Source organism: Canis lupus, chromosome 1, assembly GCF_003254725.2.
Source record: "Canis lupus dingo isolate Sandy chromosome 1, ASM325472v2, whole genome shotgun sequence".
NCBI classification, from domain to species: domain Eukaryota; kingdom Metazoa; phylum Chordata; class Mammalia; order Carnivora; family Canidae; genus Canis; species Canis lupus.
The window spans coordinates 70,032,891-70,038,734 of record NC_064243.1 but is presented as its reverse complement, the minus strand read 5'-3'; the positions used below and the strand labels follow the sequence as shown (position 1 = coordinate 70,038,734).

At 37.9% G+C, this 5,844-nt stretch overlaps 1 non-coding gene across 1 annotated transcript; it reads left to right on the top strand.

Annotated features, from left to right (window-relative positions):
- Positions 1-2,799: 2,799 nt before the first annotated feature.
- LOC112645673 (U6 spliceosomal RNA) lies at positions 2,800-2,906 on the top strand. Its single transcript, XR_003127183.1, has one exon. It is a non-coding gene; the product is annotated as a U6 spliceosomal RNA (small nuclear RNA).
- Positions 2,907-5,844: the final 2,938 nt, after the last annotated feature.

Here is a 5,844-nt window from a genome sequence, read left to right as displayed (position 1 = left end):
ACAGAGAATGAGAGAGAGAGAGAGGCAGAGACACAGGCAGAGGGAGAAGCAGACTCCATGCACGGAGCCCGACACGGGACTCGATCCCACGGCTCCAGGATCACACCCCGGGCTGCAGGCGGCGCTAAACCGCTAAGCCACTGGGGCTACCCAATAATTGAGCACCTGCTCTTTACATGGGCTCAGCCCCATCTGCACCTGGGAGCCTGATTCTGGAGGTAGAGCCCAGGGTGTCTCTAAGACTTCCTGCTCCTGCCCTCTGGGTCACAAGCCCATTCCTCTCAAAAATTCACAGGCCGATCCATCTGGTAGTATGAGCCAGCCAGACCCACGATCACTTTTGCCTTAAGCCTCCAAGGCTAGACACTTAGAACCCTCCCCTGCGAGCTCCTTTCTCAGCCCCTCCCAGTCCAGTGAGGCTGGTGCGGACCCCTGGGCCTGCGGAGGGCAGCGGGCGGCGGGCGGAGCTCTGCAGGTGCTCACAGGTGCCCTCAGCCCTCCTCTGGCCCGCAGCGCCACTCGGCTCTATTGCAGTCACGGCGTACCCCGGAGTCCCGAGGCTTGGCGCATCCTTCTGCCCTGCTGCTCCGAGTCCTGGGATGTCCTCCCGCCTACTCCTTCCTGGCGGCCTTGTGGGCGCGGATCTGCACATCCTCCCGTCTCAATAGGTGGGGTCTGGAGATGGTCCTCCCTGCCGCGGCGTCCCGGGCCAGCGTGAAGGGAGTCTGGGTTGACTCGGGTTGAGAAAGGAGTAGTCTATGTTGGACAGTTCCCGAGGGTCATGCACATATCCCCTTAATCAGACTTTTTTATCTTTGCAAAAATGGACCCTAAGTCGTGTTGGCTCTTTATGGGAAGGTCAAAAAATTTTATTTTCCATAAACAGTGCAATTGGTTTATTAAGAATCAAATACCCTTCTTTTTAATGAGATACAGCTTTCTGGGGGCACCTGGGTAGCTCAGTGAATTAAGCCTGTGCCTTTGGCTCAGGTCATGATCTCAGGGTTCTGGGATGGAGCCCCCTTATGGGTCCCCCTCCCCCAGTTCAGCAGGGAGTCTGCTTATCCCTCCTCCCTCTGCCCCTCACAGCTCTCTCTCAAATAAATAAATAAAATCTTTAAAAATAAATAAATAAATAAATATAGCTTTCTGGATAAAAAAATCCTTGAACTTGTAAATGCAGAAGCTAAATATGACAGTATAAGAAATAATCAGCCCAACTACATTTAATTGTTTTGTAATAAGCTTTGCAACTTGATATTTTATTGCCCTCATGCTCTGAGCTAAACAAGACTTATTTTTTAAACACTTGAGTTACACTTGTTTATTTTTAAAGGTAAATATATTTACCTTCCTTTTGTTTCTTCCCTTTTTTTTTTTTAAGATTTTTATTTATTTATTCATGAGAGACAGAGAGAGAGGCAGAGAGAGAGGCAGGCTCCATTCAGGGAGCCTGATGTGGGACTCGATTCTGGGACTCCAGGATCACGCCCTGGGCCAAAGCCAGGTGCTTTACCGCTGAGCCACCCAGGTGCCCCTATTTAAATTTTTCTTTTGAAAATGCAAATACTTGCTCAATTTGATGAAAATTCAGCAGTGATGATGGGATAATGGAAGCTAGCTCCCTCCTTTCTATCTCATCTTCCAAATAAAACCAATATTAACTGATGCTTAACTCTAGACTTTATGCTAAAGCTAACAATGGATTTTTAAAAAGGCACGATTCCTACTTATTTACAATTTGTTTTTACACTTAAAGTTATCTGGTCAGTCTTTGTAGGATTAAATCATTCTTTTCTGCATTGTAGGGCCATATCATGCATATTCAATCAATCTCTTTGTGGTTCATGTTTAGCTTGTTTCTATTTTTCACTATTATAAAGAATACATAACAAACGTCATCATCCATGTATCTTTTGCATATATATGTGATTGTTTTTTGGCACAAATGCCTGAATGGTAGATTTGCTCAATTAAAATGTGTACATGTTGACTGGCACTGAGGAGGGCACTTAATGGGATGAGCATTGGGTGTTATACTATATGTTGGCAAATCGAACTTCAATAAAAAATAAAATGTGTACGTGTTAAATACTTGTTAAATGCAAAGTCTTCAGAAAGGTTATTCCCCAGATTAATTTTAACAGCAGATATCATGCATTTTTGAAAACTGATTATTAATGATGCTTAAATTAAAAATGTTTTATTGGACAGAAAGTGGATGAAACACATATTCATTCGACAAACATTTATTGAAAACCTACTGTGTGACAGACCTCATTCTAGATGCTGGAATAATAAGCAATACAAGTCTGCACTCCTGCGTAGTATTTGATCAGGATTGCTGTGGTCAATTAAGAAACAATGGGATACTTAAGGAGATATAATAAAAAAATATGTGCAGGGTTGGTGAGTCATCTGTTACTAGTGACAGCAGGGAGCCATTACCACCACAAGAACTACCGTGGAGGCAGAAACTATTACTACATCCTGGCAGAAAAGACTGCACCAAAGGGAGCCTTACAAAGAGAAACGTATTCATGGCCAACTTTTGGCTCAGTATAAGGAGCCAAAGGTATAAACATCCATATTTCATTTGCTTTTCACCCTCTCATATCATATCCCCTAATGAGCATTTACATCTCCTCACTCTGTGCCATTCTTAGAAATGCATCCACATAGTCTCCTCTGGAGTTCCTTGCTAATTTTGCAGTTATATTTTTTCCTAGCCCTGGAATACCAATCAACTCACTGAGCCATTGGTCATGAATCAGTGTGATTCTTAATATGTCTCCTTTTGTGCTTGTTTTGGCAGCACATATACTAAAATTGGAACAATACACAAGGAGATTAGCATTGCCCTGCACAAGGATGACATGCAAATTCATGAAGTATTCCTTATTTATTTATTTATTTATTTATTTATTTATTTATTTATATTTTTAAATATTTTATTTATTTATTCATTAGAGACAGAGAGAGAGGCAGAGAGAGAAGCAGACTCCTTGCAGGGAACCCAATGTGGAACTCAGTCCAAGGACCCCAGGATCACTCCCTGAGCCAAAGGCAGATGCTCTACCTCCTGAGCCACCCAGGCATCCCCCCCCTTTTTTAAAAATGATTTTATGTATTCCATATTTAAAACAAAAGCAAAACAATACACATCTCCTTCCATACAAAGTGGACAACCAAATATACTTCTCAAAAATCCTGCCCATAGGGAGAATTTTTCTGTACCAGAGTCTTTCATGGTCACCCCTGAATGGAGCTGTAATATAGTCATTCTCTTCTAGATGATGCTACCATACCTTACAGATGATATATTTATAACCCAAGGAGGGCTCTTTTTTCTTCCTGTGGAAATGTAAAATGTTTATGGTGGACTTCCCATGGGGAGGATACATGGAGGATTATGTATTGAGGAAGTAGGAATATGTACCATGTGAATGTGAACCACTTGCTTATACAGTTTGCTTATACTTTCTGGTCTTGCACCTACCATCCCATTTAACAAAGGAATAGCCTTGCACACATCCAATATTTTGATTCAGTGAAATAGATTATCATGTTCATGATAGATATTTTGGGTCATTTTGCTATCCCGTGTTTAGGGAGTTTAGTCTCTATTGTGATCCAGTAGCAAATCAGAAGCTGCTTTTCAAATGGAGGATAGTTATCATGAAGTGAAGGCATACCTTACTCCAAAATTCTGGGAACCTGAGCTATATTGAGTCTTCCAATCTATGAACATAGTCTGACTCTCCATTTATTTAGGGCTTTGATATTTTAATAAACATTTTGAATTTTTTGCCATACTGATCCTGCATATGTTTTATTAGATTTCTTTTAATTTTTTGGAGCAATTGTAAACAGTACTACATTTAAAATTTTCACTTCCAATTTTTTCCCTAATTTATAGAAGTACGATTGATATTTGTGTATTGACCTTAAAGTATATGATCTTTCTAAACTCAATAGTTTTAGAAATGTTTGGTAGACTTCTTGGGATTTTTTAGGTAGACAATCATATACTCTGCAAATAAGATACATTTGTTTCTTTCTTTCCAATTTATATGCCTTTGTTTTGTTTTGTTTTCTTGTGTTATTTAAATGGCCAGGATCTGTACTATGTAAATTGTTTTAGGGAGAGTGAACACTCTTCCCTGGCTCTTAATTTTAGGAGGAAAAACAGTGAGACTCCGGCCATTTACTGTGCTGTTAGCATTGGTAATTTTGTGGTTCTTTATCAAATTGAGGAAGTTTCCTTTTATTTCTAGTTTGCTGGGAGTTGTAATTATGAATGGATATTGGATTTGGTCAAGTGCTTTTTCTGCATCAACTGATCTGAGTATATGGTTTTTCTTCTGTAGTCTGTCAAAATTGTAGATTACATGGATTGATTTTCATATATTGAGCCAGCCTTGTTTTTGTGGTATAAATCATACCTGGTAGTGGCAATCTTTCCACATATTTATGTACATGATTTACTTACATTTTGTTGAAAACTCGTGTGTTTTGTTCCTAAGAAAAATTGGACTGTAGTCTTTTTTTTTTATACTGTCTTTGTTTGACTTTGATATTGGCCTTATAAAATAAGTTGGGAAGTGTTCCCTCCACTTTTGTCTTCTGGAAGAGTTTGTGTTGAATTGGTGTTATTTCATCTTTTCCCCCAGCTCTGAGTATACATATACATTGTAAAATAATCATCACAATCAAGTTATTTAAGATATCCATTACCTCATATAGTTATTATCTCTTTCTTTCTTTCTTTCTTTCTTTCTTTCTTTCTTTCTTTCTTTCTTTCTTTCCTCCTTCCTTCCTTTCTTCCTTCCTTTCTTCCTTTCTTTCTTTCTTTCTTTCTTTCTTTCTTTCTTTCTTTCTTTCTTTCTTCTTTTCTTTCTTCTTTCTTTCTTCTCTCATGTGGTGAGAACACTTAAAATTTACTCTCATAGCAAATTTTGAGTACACAGTATAGATTTGTTAACTATAGTCATATTGCTGTATATTAGATATCTGGAACTCATTCATCTTGCATAACTGAAACTTTGCACCCCTTGATCAACATCCCCCCATCTCCCCTCTCCCCTCTCCCCCTGGCAACCATAATTCTTACTTTCTGCTTCTATGAACTTGACTAGATTCCATATGTCATTTTATCTTAAATGTTTGCTATATTTACAAGTGAAGAAAACTTTGGAGATTTCCATTTCAGGCAGGATTTAAACTACATATTCAGTTTATTTAATGTAAAACTAAATGATCTGTTTCCTCTTGGGTGAGTTTTGTGTTTGTGGTTTTCAAGGAATTGGACCATTTTGTGTAAGTTGTTGAATTTCTATATATATACTTGTTTGTATTTTTCACTTATTATCCTTTTAAAGTCTGCAGGTTGTGTAGTTAGAATTCCTCTTTTATTCCTGATGTTGATAAATTGTATCTTCCCTTTATATGTGTCAGCCTTGCTAGAAATTTATCAATTTTATTTGTCTTTTCAAAAAACCAAAACTGTTAGTTTGATTTTCTCTTTGGTTTTTGTGGTTTTAATTTTACTGACTCCTGCTCTTATTGTTATCATTCTCTTTCTTCTAGTTTTCTGTTTATTTTGTCCTTCTTTTTCTATTTTCTTGTGGTAGAAGCTTAGATTGTGGATTTGAGGCTTTTTCTTTTCTAATATAAACATTTATTTATTCTGATCATATATTAACAGAGATCTAAAAATAATAAGAAAAATCATATCCATATTAAAAGTATTCAGAATTTTATTAGCCAACTATTTGACATTTATGTCAAGTGATTGAAAAATAGATAAAAAATGGACATAAATTCATGTAGATTAGTCAATTT